We start from the raw sequence: 14,721 nt of genomic DNA on the forward strand, positions 1-14,721 counted from the left end.
TTTTGGCAGCCATATTGGATAGAAGTAAAATATTAAATAATGTTTTCTCTGGTTACCACTTAATCACTCGAGGTGAAACTTCACAATTGTGATCTAGTCGTGATGTGGAATACATGATTTAAATTTCAACTTGAACGGATGCATGGTCTGGCAGCCAGAATTACTTAATTTATTGATATGGGTCGTTTTTGTTTTTTGATATGTATATTTTTTTTTTAATAAGGCTCACTTGGCAGTGCCTGGATGGGTTTGGGAGTAGAGGAGTAGCAGCTGAAATGCAAATACTATCCAGGTTCTTCCTGATGACTCCATCTTTGCTTTTTGCTTGTTCGGCTTCCTTCTGATGACTCCAATGCAGGACTGTACCTATTTCGTCTTCCATTTGATTTGAATTGAATGTATTTTAATCCCATTCTAAATTCAATTGAATAATGAATAATAATTTTAAAAACCTCATGGGTTAGGGTCAGGTGTCCGATCATCGTGGGGTTACATCAAATGGGACGTCTTGGTGCCCGGTCATCACTGCCAACAGTTATAAAGTGGCAATTCTAATTATGTCTCTTATTAATTAGGTAACTCACCAGTACACAAATGCCACACAAAATACACCACACAAAAGAAGTCCTGGCGTGGGTCTGCAATCTCTGATTGCTCTTGTTCTTGTTTTGTTTTAAATATTGGAGATTTAGTATAGTTAATCACCACAAGTCAATCTCCTGTCAATCCCCTTTCTCTTGGCAATCAGCATGGGTATAATATTTTATAAACTTTATTAAGACAAAGCACATTTACTCTTGATATCATCTCGGCATTACTGAGATTTAAAACATCTTCATTTCTTAAGGTTAAGTTTGAAAACTAAATTTTATCCCTATAAGTTGAGCACAATAATTTCCAGTCAGCTCCTGTGTCTGTTTTGTCATTCCTGTACTTATATCCAGAAAGGACTGGCTAGATTGCATTTCTGTAATACCTTTTTGAATTGAAAGACAAGTGTATGTGTCATCACGGGATATTCAGAAATTCGTTTCAAAATGGTGAAGTGGCATGGGATGTGCACGAGACGTATACGTGTGAGGAACACAATATTCATTGAATGCATTTGATGGTTTTCTTCTATGCTGCTGATTGTTTTCATTTAAACGACACGTTTTTTTTTTTGGCTCACCTACAATATACCTGCTGTTTGTTGCAGGTCATGTTTGTATTTTCCTGTTACCCTCTACTCCTTTGAATTGGTTGAAATCCCTTCCATTCCTGGTTGTTTTAAACCTCTTCATGACCCTATAATAGTAATAATACCATTCCTTCCATGGCATAAAGGCACACAGGACTGATAAAGCAGTTTCATTGGAAAGGAGTACAGTCCTGGATAGGTCACCACTCCAACACAGGTTACCCCATCCATCCATTCATTGGGACCATATTCTGTGCAGAGCGTTGGTGCTGCCTAAGCAGTCTCCTTGGCTATTGGGCACAAATCTGGACGGGTCGCCACTCTGACACAGTATACCAGCATGCTGGTACTCATTTTGCCGACCTTGGAAGGATAACAGGCTGAGACAATCCCACCTGATGTTAATTCAACGGTTGACAGGGGCTTGAACTCAGGACTCTAAGGTCCCAAGCCAGCCGCCTTAACCACAAAGCCAACACCAGGCTTCCTCATCACCCTAGTCTTTGTTAATTAATGCTCACTCGACACATGAGCAAAACGAATAATCATTGCCCTCATCGGTGAGATGTTAGAACAGGGCAAAACATTGTCTGGCACATTGGTAACCATAAGCGATCATAACAATAAAAGTGATATTCAGATTATTAGGCAGATCTTGTCAAACACATCAACCTGCCGTTTACGGTTGAGATAAGTTTGTGGAATTGGTTAAAAGCCTAATTTCAAAATCCCAAATGCTTATTGTAAGGTTAGCTGAACCAGACTGTCTGAACCATCAGTTTCCATCCATGCATGGATGTTAAAAGCAAAAGCTCGTATCGCATAAATGGCCATTTTGATGTCACGAGACAGGTCAAATTATGCATTTCGATTCCCTGTTCATTGTTTCCTGTGGAAACATGCCACATCTCAGTACTTAGGTTGTGATGCCGAGAGTGCAATTACTTTTATAAACTACAATGAAGTGGTGGAAATTTTGTTGCATCACACTGGTGGTACCTGTTCTTTGGCAAAATCAGCCACAATCAATTCTGAGTGAACCCACAATATGATCCACTCTCTTTCCTCCTGCACCAAATTTTGTTGCTATGAATAACCTGTCTGCTTTATGAAATAGAAATTGGCTTCACGACCAGAATGGTTGGGTTTTTTTTTCCTTCGGGCTGACGTCATAATCATATTGGCTGCATAAAAATATTATATTGTTACCTTCCCATCGGTCGAGCATCAACCGATATGGATATCAGTTAAGGTCCTAATACGTTAAGTAAATTAGATGTAGAGATAAGTAAACATGGAAGTTAAAATATCGTTTATATTTCATATATTTTTTATATATTATGAAATGTAAACGATATTTTAACTTCCATGTTTACTTATCTCTACATCTAATTTACTTAACGTATTAGGACCTTAACTAAGATCCATATCGGTTGATGCTCGACCGATGGGAAGGTAACAATATAATATTTTTATGCAGCCAATATGATTATGACATCAGCCCTAAGAGAAAACCCAACCATTTAATCGTTTGCATCCATATGATTGCAGCCAAGCCAATCCCTTCTGAAAAATTAAATGGCTGCACTGAAGACCATTCATCTGGTGCATTTTGTGTGGCTACTACGGAAGGATTCCATTGTAAAAAGCCACTTTTGCAATGGCAATAACGTTGCACTTGGAAGATTTTGGGAGCATTAGGCAATTGTTGAGGCACTGTAGATAATAAGATGCCTCGGGTTGCCAAGACCTTCGAGCTACTTTTTTTTCCACCATGGGTGAAACTGTTGGCATTCTGAAGCATTCTAAAACTACCAAAGCTTTTCTTTATGAGATTTGAATGAACCCTTTCTTCTCTGTCCCAGAAACAAGGTTATTGCCATTTCTACAATAAATTTTGCAATATTGCAAGGTAATTCTTTTTTGTCTTTAAAATGAATGTGTTTAGGGAACAATATTGGCAGCAATACAACCTCAAGTGAAAGGATGGGTGTAAATTATGCCAAATGTTTACTTCACTTGGAAGAGAATGATTTGCTTTTGAAATGTTGAAGCATTCCTGTTGAACAAGCATGATGTCTGGCTTTTTGAAGCTCTGTTGCACACATGAGCAAAACGAATGCTCATGTGTGCAACAAGGGAGAGGAATAGCATGACGGAGCACACCACCGAAAACATAACCAGCAATTGCAAAGCACTTATTTACTATTAAGCATGGCCATGGTATTGAATAAGTATCATAAAATAACATTGGTATAAATAAACAGTTGCCTGAAGACTTTCTTGTTAATTTTATTTTTTATTTTTATCCCTTTTATGTACAATGTCGAGGCTCGAAAAAGAGCGAACACAAAAGACGTATAACAAGGGGAGCAGGAGAAAAGATGGGCGGGAAAGGGAATCACAAAACAGTGGGGAATAGAGACATGAGATCTGTGGGAGAGGGATGGGGTGGGGTACACAGGGTAACAAGATGGACACTACAGGGACTTTCAGAACCTTACATGACAGGGACTTTCAGGAAGGAAAGCAGGGAATTTGAAGGAGATAGGTTTGGTGGTTTTGGATGGGGTTTTGGATAAAGATCATGGTTTTGGATAAGAGATGGCAGTTAACAATTGTTTTGAAGACCTGAAGGGAAGAGTGTGATTGAAGAGAGTGTGGGAGTTTGTTCCAAAGGCGGGGAAAAAAAGGAATGACAGAGTGATAGTGAGCAGTGATTCTTGATTTTGGTAGTTTTACCACATGGGAGTTGCTGGTGGACCTTGAGCGCCCTGCGGAAAGATGTGGGGGGGGGACAGATCACAGAGAGGGGGAAGTGAGGCAGAGAGGAGACTGTAGAAGACAGAAAGACCACCAAGTTGCCTGCGGTGAGAGAGTGAGAGACCCAAAAATTCATCCTCATCACGGGAGATACCAATGATCCTAAATGCCTTGGTTTCCACAGCATGAAGCAGAGAAAGGTGAGAAACGCGAGCACCAGCCCAGAGGGGAGAGCAGTACTTCATCAGGCTGCAGATTAAAGCTTTGTACATGGTCAGGAGGTCAGATGTGCCAAGGAAGGACTTGCATGACGGAGAATGCCCAGTTTTGATTTGGAGGCCAGCTTAGAAATGTGGCTTTCCCAGGAAAGATCATGGCAGATAGTGAGGCCCAAAAGCTTGAATGAAAGGACTTCTTCAAAAGGATTGAAAAATTAGATGGGGGGGGGGGTTCCAGACGGTCCTTTCGGAGAGACATAGTCAGTGTGAGATTAGTCAGGATTGAAAGACATGTTCCAAGTGTTGGACCAGCTTGTGATTTTCTTGAGATCTGCAGAGAGTGAAGAGGCTGCTGCTTTGCTAATCTGAGGGATGACACATGGTATGGCAGAGGGTGGAGTCATCAGCAAAAGAGATTAAGAGGATTTTCCAGAGAGTTGGAGAGATCATTGATGAAAACCAGACAAAGAACAGGGCCCAAAATACTGCCTTGAGGAACTCCAGCCTGGGCAGGAGGAGGGGATGAGAGAATTCCATGAAGGGCCACACGTTGACTACGACAGGAGAGGAAGTCTGCGAGCCATGAGTGGAGATTGCCTTGGATACCAGAGGAAGATAGTTTGGTGAACAGGGCGAGGTGCCAGACTGGATCGAAAGGACGCGATATGTCGAGCAAGATGGCTCTGATCTCATACCTGGCATGAAGAACCTCTATCCATTGTTGGGAAAGCAAGAGCAGCAAGTCCACGGGAGAGAGACCTGCTCTGAATCCAAATTGATGGTTAGAAATTAAGCCATTGGAGAAGGGGAAGGATTTAATGTCAGAAGTGATGATGCATTCCATAACCTTGCTGATGATTGGGAGAAGGCTGATTGGTCTGTAGTTGCAGGGATCTATTTTTGCACCTTTTTATGCAGGGCAGTAATGTTTGCTGATTTCCAAGCAAATGGCAGATGACCTTGAGCAAATGAGAGGTTGAATAGAAAGGAGAGAGGATGAGCAAGAGCAGCAGAGCAGGTTTTTAGGACACGAGGGCTGACGCCGTCTGGACTGGTTGCACAATCAGAGTCGAGGTTTGACAGCAAGCTCTCCACCTTGTCAGGAGAAAAGGACACAGAGTCCAGGAATAGCTGGGTGTGACAGAGTAAGGTATGTACAGAAAGCAATGGGTTTGGGACATAAGATTTAGAAGCAAACACGGCGTTTAGGCATTCAGCCATTTTGTGTGCAGTCAGTTGTGCAGCCATTTGAGGTAAGAGAGGGAAGGGAGGGGGAGCATCCATCAGAAACAGACTTAACTGGACCCCACCAGGATTTAGAGGTGGACACAGGTTTGACAGTTCAGACTTGAGATTAGAAAGATATTTTCTGGCTCTCCTGAGGGTTGTGCTCCAGTTGTGCTCCAACAAAATGGTAGCTACCTGGTAGCCAAGCTGCCATACGCAAGAAGTAGAAGAGGAAGAAGAAGAGGAAGAAGAAGAGGAAGAAGAAGAGGAAGAAGAAGAAGAAGAAGAAGAAGAAGAAGAAGAAGAAGAAGAAGAAGAAGAAGAAGCAGCTCAGGTCAATTGAATGAAAATTGATTATTTTTCAGATTGAAATTGATGATTTTAGAAGTTTGACCTTGAGTTGATATTTAACCTTTGACCTCAAAAATAGTTGCTATCCCAATTCAGTGATGGACTCTGCAAATCTTGTTCAACTTTCAAGTTAATAGGATGTAAATTGATGATTTTAGAAGTTAGACCTTGAGTTGATCATTTCATCTCAAAAACAGTTGGCTTCCCAATTCAGTAATGCACGATGAAATTGTTGTTTAACTTTCAAGTCAATCGGATGAAAATTGATGATTTTTGAAATAAAAAAAATTGATGATTTTAGAAGTTTGACCTTTTGACCTCAAAAATAGTTGGTTTCCCAATTCATTGATGTAATATGCAAATCTAGTTCAAATTTCAAGTCAATCGGATGAAAAATGATGGTTTTAGAAATTTGACCTCAAGATGACCTTTGACCTCAATCAATAGGCTTCTCAGTTGAGACTGCCTCTACAACTTGGTAAGTTTCATAATGATCAGTTTAGAATTGTGGCCTGTAGGCGATAAACAGACAGACAGACAGACATACAGACAGACAGAATAACAAAATCAACTGTCCAATATACTTGAAAAATCTTCGATTTTTAAAGTAACAGACAGGGGTGAAAACATAATCTCCATCTACCGTTCGTGGTAGAGGTAATAATTATGTTTTGCTCTCTTTTTAGACAAATTGACCCTCCACCGCCTGATGTTGCACCATCATTTTGTGGTGGGTGGTATAAGTAGCTCAGAGTTTTGGGTCTGAGTGAAACCAAGAGTGCAACACAATTAATCTTTTCAAAGTCCATCAAATCATTTAAATTGATAGATTAACTTAAACATTTCCCATCACTGGGGAAGGACACTTTTGCTTGCCTTTCCCCATCTCTGGGGACATGTACTTTTGCTCGTAAATACACAAGCTACAGTATCAAGATTATAGTCGAGAAGCTCAACTCTTTCAGCCAACCCAGAACTTCAAGAATCCTTTGCTTAGACAAGAAAATAAAATAACATAAACCTTCTGAAATTCACTGAAAGCTCAATTGGTTTTCCTAATCTCTCATTTTCTTCAAAAGCTCTTTCTTTATGGGCTCCGTTTATTCTCCGCATTGAAGAGAGGAGAAAGAAAATCAAATCGATTCATGAATTTTTTTTTTGCTAATACTGTTACTTGTAGCTAACAGACTTGACGGCCTTCTTTGCATTTAAATGCCGAGGAAATGAAAAACGAAAACATTTACTCTTTTCGAGCTTGCTAATCATAAAGGATCACTTTGGATTTTATCCTCACGTTCAATGTTGGCCCTGATCTTTCTGCTCTACCAGCAAAAGATGGAGGCTTTGGACCTCAACAACAACAAAAAAATTTTAACCTTGAAGTTAATGTTAGGGTCATCTGTAAATTGTATTGCTCGAATGCGTTGAAAAAAAAAGTGATTAAAAAGGAGATAAAAGCAAAAAAAGAGTGAGTTGGACAGGGGGAAGAAAGGTAGGGTGTGGGAGTAAGATAAGGGGGGCAGAAAAATGAAAGGTCATTCTAAGATTGGACAAAATGGATGAGAGTTTGGGGGGGAGGTGTAAGACATAAAAGGGAGGGAGGAGTTGAAAGATTCAGCTTTACGAGTGCACACAATATCGTTGCACCCTATAAACATTCTTTGGCATGTCTAAAGTACGAAGATGTGGCTTTTATTTATTTACGAGCAAATACTACCCATCACTTCGCTGATGGGAACACTGAGATGGGGGGGGGAGGGGAAGATAGAGAGGGGTGGGGGGAGAGTGGGGAGATTAAAAAAAACAAAAAATGGCAGCATCAGACCCCAGCGAGGTTACCCAGGAATCGCCTGAAGACCCCAGACAGCGAAGTGGCCGAGGATCGCTTGATGAAGGATATTGTTGAGGTTTCTCGCCGGCACGTTGCCACGAGCACGACCCTCGATGAAGAAGTGGGGCCGTCTCGGCTCGATCACCCAGAATTTACAGATCGCCGGCCCGGGTCGACGGGTCCTGGTAGTTTTAGGACCGAAACACGCCAATGGGGAGATCACGTGGGGTAGGGTTAATTGCCAACTTCAACTTACCGAAGTACCCATGTGATCCAGCTACCGGGGTGCTTCACCCTCGGCGGAACTCGTTCGGAAGCGAGCCGCCTAAGTGTCCCGTCCCGTGTGCGTAGCTGAGCGGTAATATCGCCGAATTCCGCCGGCCCGATTATCTTGGGACCCTGGCAATGGTCCACTAATCCCTCACATGCACGACACACTCAGCCAATGAAGGAAATGACACGACAAGCTGAGTACTTTTAACAATTGGGGTTTATTTTACAAATAATGAGGGAATTGTTAGGGAGCACATAAGAGCAGATCTACACCGAATAATAAGCAAGGCAAATAATATACAGCACAGGCACTTATACTGTTCACTACTTATTAGACGGGGCCCACACACAGACACACACACACACACCCAGACAGAAATGGACCCCCTGGGTCTTTAATGGGACCTCCAGCCTGAAGAACAGTCGGGTTGAGGGTCAGGGTAGCTGGTTTTGCCACGAGCGCGCAGCTGGACGTCCCCTGGTCGTGAGACTGTTGTCGCCGTCCCAGCCAGGCGGAAGCCGACGACGCAAAGCTCTGGGGTTGGGACGAGGTCACCCCAGAAGCCAAGGTGATGAGCCGGGCAGAGAAGAAAAACGGGAGAAACAAGCAAGGAACGAACGACGACGAAATCTCCTCAGAACAGCGCTTTTTGTGTACACTCTTTTGAAATCGTCATCCGTAGGAAAAACACAGCCGACTCAGGAACATCCTTCCCATCCTCAGAACACACCTTATCTCCCCCCTCCCGCTCAACGAACCTTCGCTCCTCCCCACTCGCCCTCCCATTGGACAGGAGGCCCCATGTGACTCCTCGTCCGCGCCCGATTGGACAGGCGCGCGGTGGGCAGGGCACTCCCTCCCTTGGGCGGAGTCTCCAGCGGGGGGGGGGGCGTTCATGGCTCCGCCTACAGCCTCTCCTCAGACCGCGTGGTTAATGGAGACGGTGCTGGGTCGGAGGCAGAGTGCGGAAGACGCCGGCTCCCCGCCGCTCGGCCACGGTGGCGTGGTGACATCACTTGGAGTGAAACAAAGGCGAGGGCGATGCGGTGCGGTCAGCGGTGGAGTCGATGATGTAGTGGGTGGTGTAAAAAATAACTAAAATAAAATGTAACCATTAAAACAACTTCACAGCGCAGGAACATTTAATTACCCATTAGACCAGGGTCGGGACCCTAACTGGCTACATGTACTTACCGATATAACTGAGCTAAATAAAAGGACCTGAATGTTGAGTGCGATAGCTTTTCAAATCCACAACAATATAATTAAATAAGGCCGTTAATTATCTTCAAAAGGGGTGTTTTAATTAACCAAAACAACCAATTTTCACTCTTGCACTTCCTTGGACTTTTCTTAGTATTCATGCAAAGTTTCAGGCTGCTTGGTTTTATGGTTTTGGAGTGATGGAGGAGACACATGCACAAGCACGCACGCACGCACACATACTGCCTTTTGTTGGTGGAGATATGCATTATAGATATACTCTCATCATAAAAAATTGTGGGGAACACAATGTTTTGAGAATACACAAGCCTGGAATTGCAGCTTTTGAGTATGTTGTTCAACTTCTTGCTGGCCTAATCATTGTCTTGACCAGTGGTTCTCAACCTTTTGAAGCCGCGACCCCCCCCCAAAAAATTTAAGTTGGGGTTTGCGACTCCCCTCCCGACTCACACTTGAAACACACTGCAGTGACGTCACGGAGCGCATAAAAAAAATCCACAGTGCCTGGAGCACAGTGGTCAACACCTAGGTACTGCCAGCTCTTAAAACTAAAAAGAACTAAACTAAACTAAACTGGCATCACAAATTAATTATTTACACTGATGTACAACACAGTAAAAACAGCCAGCTACATTCATAAAAAAGGCTTCTGTAATTGCAAAGAGCGGTATGTAGCCTATTTATGCATGGGATATGGACTGGAAGATTGAGCGATCCTCTGCTGCAGACAGAGGTTACTATCACACATGACAGCTACCAGACATACACAAATCTTGCATTACTGACCAAAAATATACAAAAAAACAAAGCAACAAAACAAAAACGAAATTAATTTGGCTTTAAGTACAGTTTTAAATTTTATTCAAGATCCAACAGCACAACTCATTGTGAAGGAGGCAACAGGACTGCTTTACAAGCTGATGGCAATAGGCTATTATCATTCATTCTCATATAGCTGGGCCTGCAAAACAGCTTTAAGCACAGTGCAAATACCTTTCAGTGTCCCTATAGGCATATTATTCTCAGTTCATTCACAGTTCTTATCACAGTTATGCCTGTTGTAGGCTTGGAGCCTATAATCATTCATCTTATTTAGTGGGGAAACTTAGCTAAATATAGCATAACAATTGTGCATTTTGTGAGGAAAGCACCAAATTTGGCACACTAGTAGCCTATCATATTATGAACAGATTTGGATATTGGGCCATCTCAAATTCAGCCGCTGATGGCTGTGGCAGCCATTTTCCACTGCCATCAAAAATTTTGAGATGGCCCAATAGCCAAATTTGGTGCTTTCCTCACAAAATGCACAATTGTTATGCTAAGTTGCCCCACTAATTTTGCATTTTCCCCTTTATAACAACGATTCTCAATGGGTTTTCAGTTTCATTTTTTTTCAGATTGAACACAATAATTCAGATAATACTGAGTCAAAATAATTGAACACAATAATTCAGATAATACCGACTCACAATAATTGAGCACAATAATTCAGATAATACTGACACAAAATAATTGAACACAATAACACACAATAATTCTTTTTTAACAGTTACATCTGTAAAGGCACAGGCTTGTATTGCCAGATAGTATTCACTTACTCATTTTAGTGGGATGGCTGGGCCTGTTTCTTTGAACAAAGCAGCTGTATTCTTGGTTTTAAGCTGGAGACTGCAAAAACAAGAAACTGTGCATCACTGGAAACATCCGTTGTTTCGTCAATTTGGAGGGAAAATCTTCCACTTTTCTTCACTCAGTCAATGAGCTGTTCTTTAATGTCGTGTCATTTCACCAATGCACCTCGCCATTGTGTCATTAGACAGTGGAATAGTCTCGTGTGCCAGCTATTTTTTTTTTACCATGCATAGCTCTGGTCATTGCAATCGCTGCTGGGCGGATCAGGCTCTCTGCAATAGTATGGAGCTTTTTGGATTGAACAACCAGGTATGCCACTTCATATGAAGCCAACAGGGCTTTGACAGGGATTGTAGAGTGCTCACGTACAGTCGTCTTTTGGCTCTGTAGTTCTCCCTCCTTACGACGAAAAAAAATCTAATGGTTTGTCAATGTAGGATGGGTGTTTGGTTTGTAAATATCTCTTCAATTTCACTGGTTTCAAGCTTTCGTGAGGAAGCACTTCTGAACACAGAACACACTGTGGATATTCCACTTCATTTTTGGCTAGGCATGTGAATCCGTACTGCAGAAAGTCAGTCTGATATTTCCGACGCTTGTTGGAGGCCAAATCTGCCACCGGCGCCTTACATTTTTCAGTTGAACTTGTAACAGTTGACCCACCTTCACATGTGTCGTCTTGGTCTGCATCTTGAGCTGGCAGACGTTTTTTGACAAGCCACCGATCCATATTCAGCCACCTTGCAGTAGTTAGCCAGCGCTAACATTGACTTTCAGTACCCGCCACTGTACTATGCTTCGTCTCTGTCTGTCTCTCTCTCACACACATTTCACTTGCTGCTCAAATCTGTTTAATGAGTACATTATAACATTGGTATGGGAGATTTAATTGAAAAATCATTTTCAAAAAATATTTATGAATTTATTTATTATATATTTGTTTGTTTATTTGTTTTGACAACCTTCCCGCGACCCCCAAAAACAACCTCGCGACCCCCAGGTTGAGAACCATTGGTCTAGACCAGTGATATTCACTATTTTTTTAGAGGGGGCCACTTTTGCCGATAAGGCATCAGTGTGAGAGCCGCCACACCGCCACATGTACCCATATCAGTGTGAGAGTGGACTCCGTAATGGCTGTTATTCAGCCCAGCCTCCACGTACTCTTCTTCATTGTGGTTAACTGGGCTGCAAGCATCATTGTTTGTGTGTATATATATATATATATATATATATATATATATATATATATATATATATATATATATATATATATATATATATATATTTATGGACGTCACCTTTGTCTAACTCCAAGAGAGCGGCATTGTCCCAAGAGAACAGGAAAGCTAACTGCAACCCTCAACTCGAGCCTGAACCTCACACCTAAAGTCGCTTTACTATGCCAGTGAATCAAGCGTGGCAGACGGGAATGATGCCTGCGACTATGTGGCCGATAATTATTTGGCTGAGCGAACCAATGCCGCATATGCCGCCTTATGTGGGCTACCATTATTTACATTGGGTGGGTGGAGGGAATGGGCCAGTTCATGGGGATGAATTGAAGCTGTGATCGTGACCACGCTTCCCTGATGAATCCAGGCAGCAGGGAAGAGTGTGGAAGATTTGATTCCTGACTTCCATTGGAGGGATACAACCATCACGATGAGGCATCCCCAATAGATGATGCATGTGTATTATTATTATGTACTTTGTAAACAGAATACTTATTCTTAGCAGTACATGTTTTCATAGTATGTACATTATAGACACACAACCCTGACAATAGTCCACCTTTAACCACACCCATATAGGTCTGATGGGCCCTTGGACAAATGTGTCTTGCAGCCATACCCCATCAGGCTGATTGACAGGGTAGTTCCACCCACCCTGCGTTCCCTTCCTATTCCTTTACAAAGGAACGCCATTTACATACTTTTCAGAAATCTGTTCAAGCTATTAAAATTTCGATCAGTTTACACCTTCCCACTAGAAAATGCAGGAGATTTGTGTTTAAATCAAGTTCATAGTTTAAACCATTTTTTGTTAGGCTGTCAGAAAAAGAAGAAGAATGGCAAGCGGGCACTCATTTCTCGAGATCAGCGATGACATCCCAAAGTTGAATGAGTGTTATTGGGTGGCAAAATTCTCCACAGATGACTGGTAGGTAATTCATAGTTTCATAAGTTTTATCTTGGTAGATATTTTTGAGGATTTATGTTGTATATCAGGGTGTATATGTTGTATATTGAGCCAATGGAGTGTCTGGGCCATTGCTACATAAGAAGTGGACCAACTTCTCCATAATTTGAGAAGTGTTTGTTTGGGGACTTGTTTGTTTGTTTGACCTCTCTGCATTCCATACAAAACTGCTGAACGGATGAGTTGAAAACTGGTGGTTGTGTTTGGGGTGTTCCCGGGAAGGTTTTAGACATCACAAAAATTGTCATATAGCGGGGTGGGGAGGTTGGGTTTCAGGGTGGAAGGAGGAGCCCCATTATTTCTCTGGGAATGTGTAGAGTACAGTCCCACTTCCAGTGTGAGCGAGTATTACAAGTCATAATAAAATATGTGAATTATCTGCATGAAAACCATATAAATGATTAAAAAAAACAAAAAACATAAACATTCCAGTTGATACCTCTCTCCAGTTTCTGCTGGCACTACCTTTCTAGGGAGACCATTGCACACAATAACTACTCCCTGATTAAAAGACCCCCCACCTTACCACCATCTGAACTCTCTTTTATTCTTACTCTCAGGCTGTGGTCCATTGTGCTGTCACTGTGCATTCTTCTGAAGAAAAATAAAATAAAATAAATAAACTTAGAAGAAATTTAATGAAATCCTGAAAAGTAAATATTCCATGGAAGATTTTCACATTTACATGACTTACAGCAGAATATGATGTCGAGAACTCATAATTACAAGGCATTGCCATTCATCACCAGCTAGTTAAGTTAATGAGTAGCATAGCTGGCTAATGCTGTGCCAATTAGCCTGCTGTAGTGATGATGGTTAATTAGGAACTTTCCAGTTGTTCGTCTGATTTTTGGCAAAGCCTTATTTATTGGCTGGGTAACTTTTTCACATTTAGGGTGAGAACAGTTCATTACAGGATGGCCTGATGTGCATTGTACAATGAAACAGTTAAACTGAGAAACCTGCAGAGCCCTGAATCTTGTCGAAGCAGTGGGTGCCAAGACATTTAACATCAATAGCATCTCCAAACTGAAAGTGAAGACTCGGGGCTTACTCGTTTCCTATTGTACACATATTATAACCGCCATGCTGTCTTATCAGTTGCCATCTCCTTCCACCATGACTTAACTCCAGCTGTTCCCATGAATATATTGACCAACCCACACATTGTCGGCCTCCCTGGCGCTAACTGCTCATCTGTACTCATTTCCTCCGTCTTTCTTATTTCCTTGATTCTAGAATCCCTTTCCCAGTATTGCAGCCCACTTTTTATCATATTCAGGCTTTCAAAATGGCAATGTTCACACCTCTCGGTTCATCCCTCATGTTATCCACAAGTTTATCCAATCTTTACCTATTTTTGAGTTTCCTAGATTTAACTTGCAAACCATTTGATTCTCTCATGAGACAACCACATGCACATTGTCTCTTTTTCTCTCTCATGCGGATCCATTGGTGGTCAGTCGTTTGGTTGTAGTGTCATGGCGGTGTGTGTGTGTGTGTGTGTGTGTGTGTGTGTGTGTGTGTGTGTGTGTGTGTGTGTGTGTGTGTGTGTGTGTGTGTGTGTGTGTGTGTGTGTGTGTGTGTGTGTGTGTGTGTGTGTGTGTGTGTGTGTGTGTGTAACACTTTGTTGTCCTTTGTGTTTCACCTGTCTTCCCTACCCTCTCTTTTGACCCCGCTTCACAGAGTTTTTCTCCCTTCCCTGCCCCCACCCCCTTCTCCGTTTATCTCTCCGCTAAGTTAGAGAGAGTGAGATAAGAGCACCAACGATGATATTCAGTGGGTTTTCTGCACCTTGGGTGGTGTTCCTGTCGAT

At 42.1% G+C, this 14,721-nt stretch overlaps 1 long non-coding RNA gene across 1 annotated transcript in view; it reads right to left on the bottom strand.

Moving 5' to 3' along the window:
• LOC147015874 (uncharacterized) overlaps window positions 1-14,721 on the bottom strand; it is a 56,890-nt gene that overhangs the window by 39,907 nt on the left and 2,262 nt on the right. The window contains exon 2 of the long non-coding RNA XR_015049894.1: window positions 13,432-13,499. This is a non-coding gene — a long non-coding RNA (uncharacterized LOC147015874). The remainder of the gene's footprint in view (window positions 1-13,431; window positions 13,500-14,721) is intronic.

This window comes from Eptatretus burgeri, chromosome 12 (genome assembly GCF_056783735.1).
Source record: "Eptatretus burgeri isolate ZD-2024b chromosome 12, Ebu_testis_v1, whole genome shotgun sequence".
NCBI classification, from domain to species: Eukaryota; Metazoa; Chordata; class Myxini; order Myxiniformes; family Myxinidae; genus Eptatretus; species Eptatretus burgeri.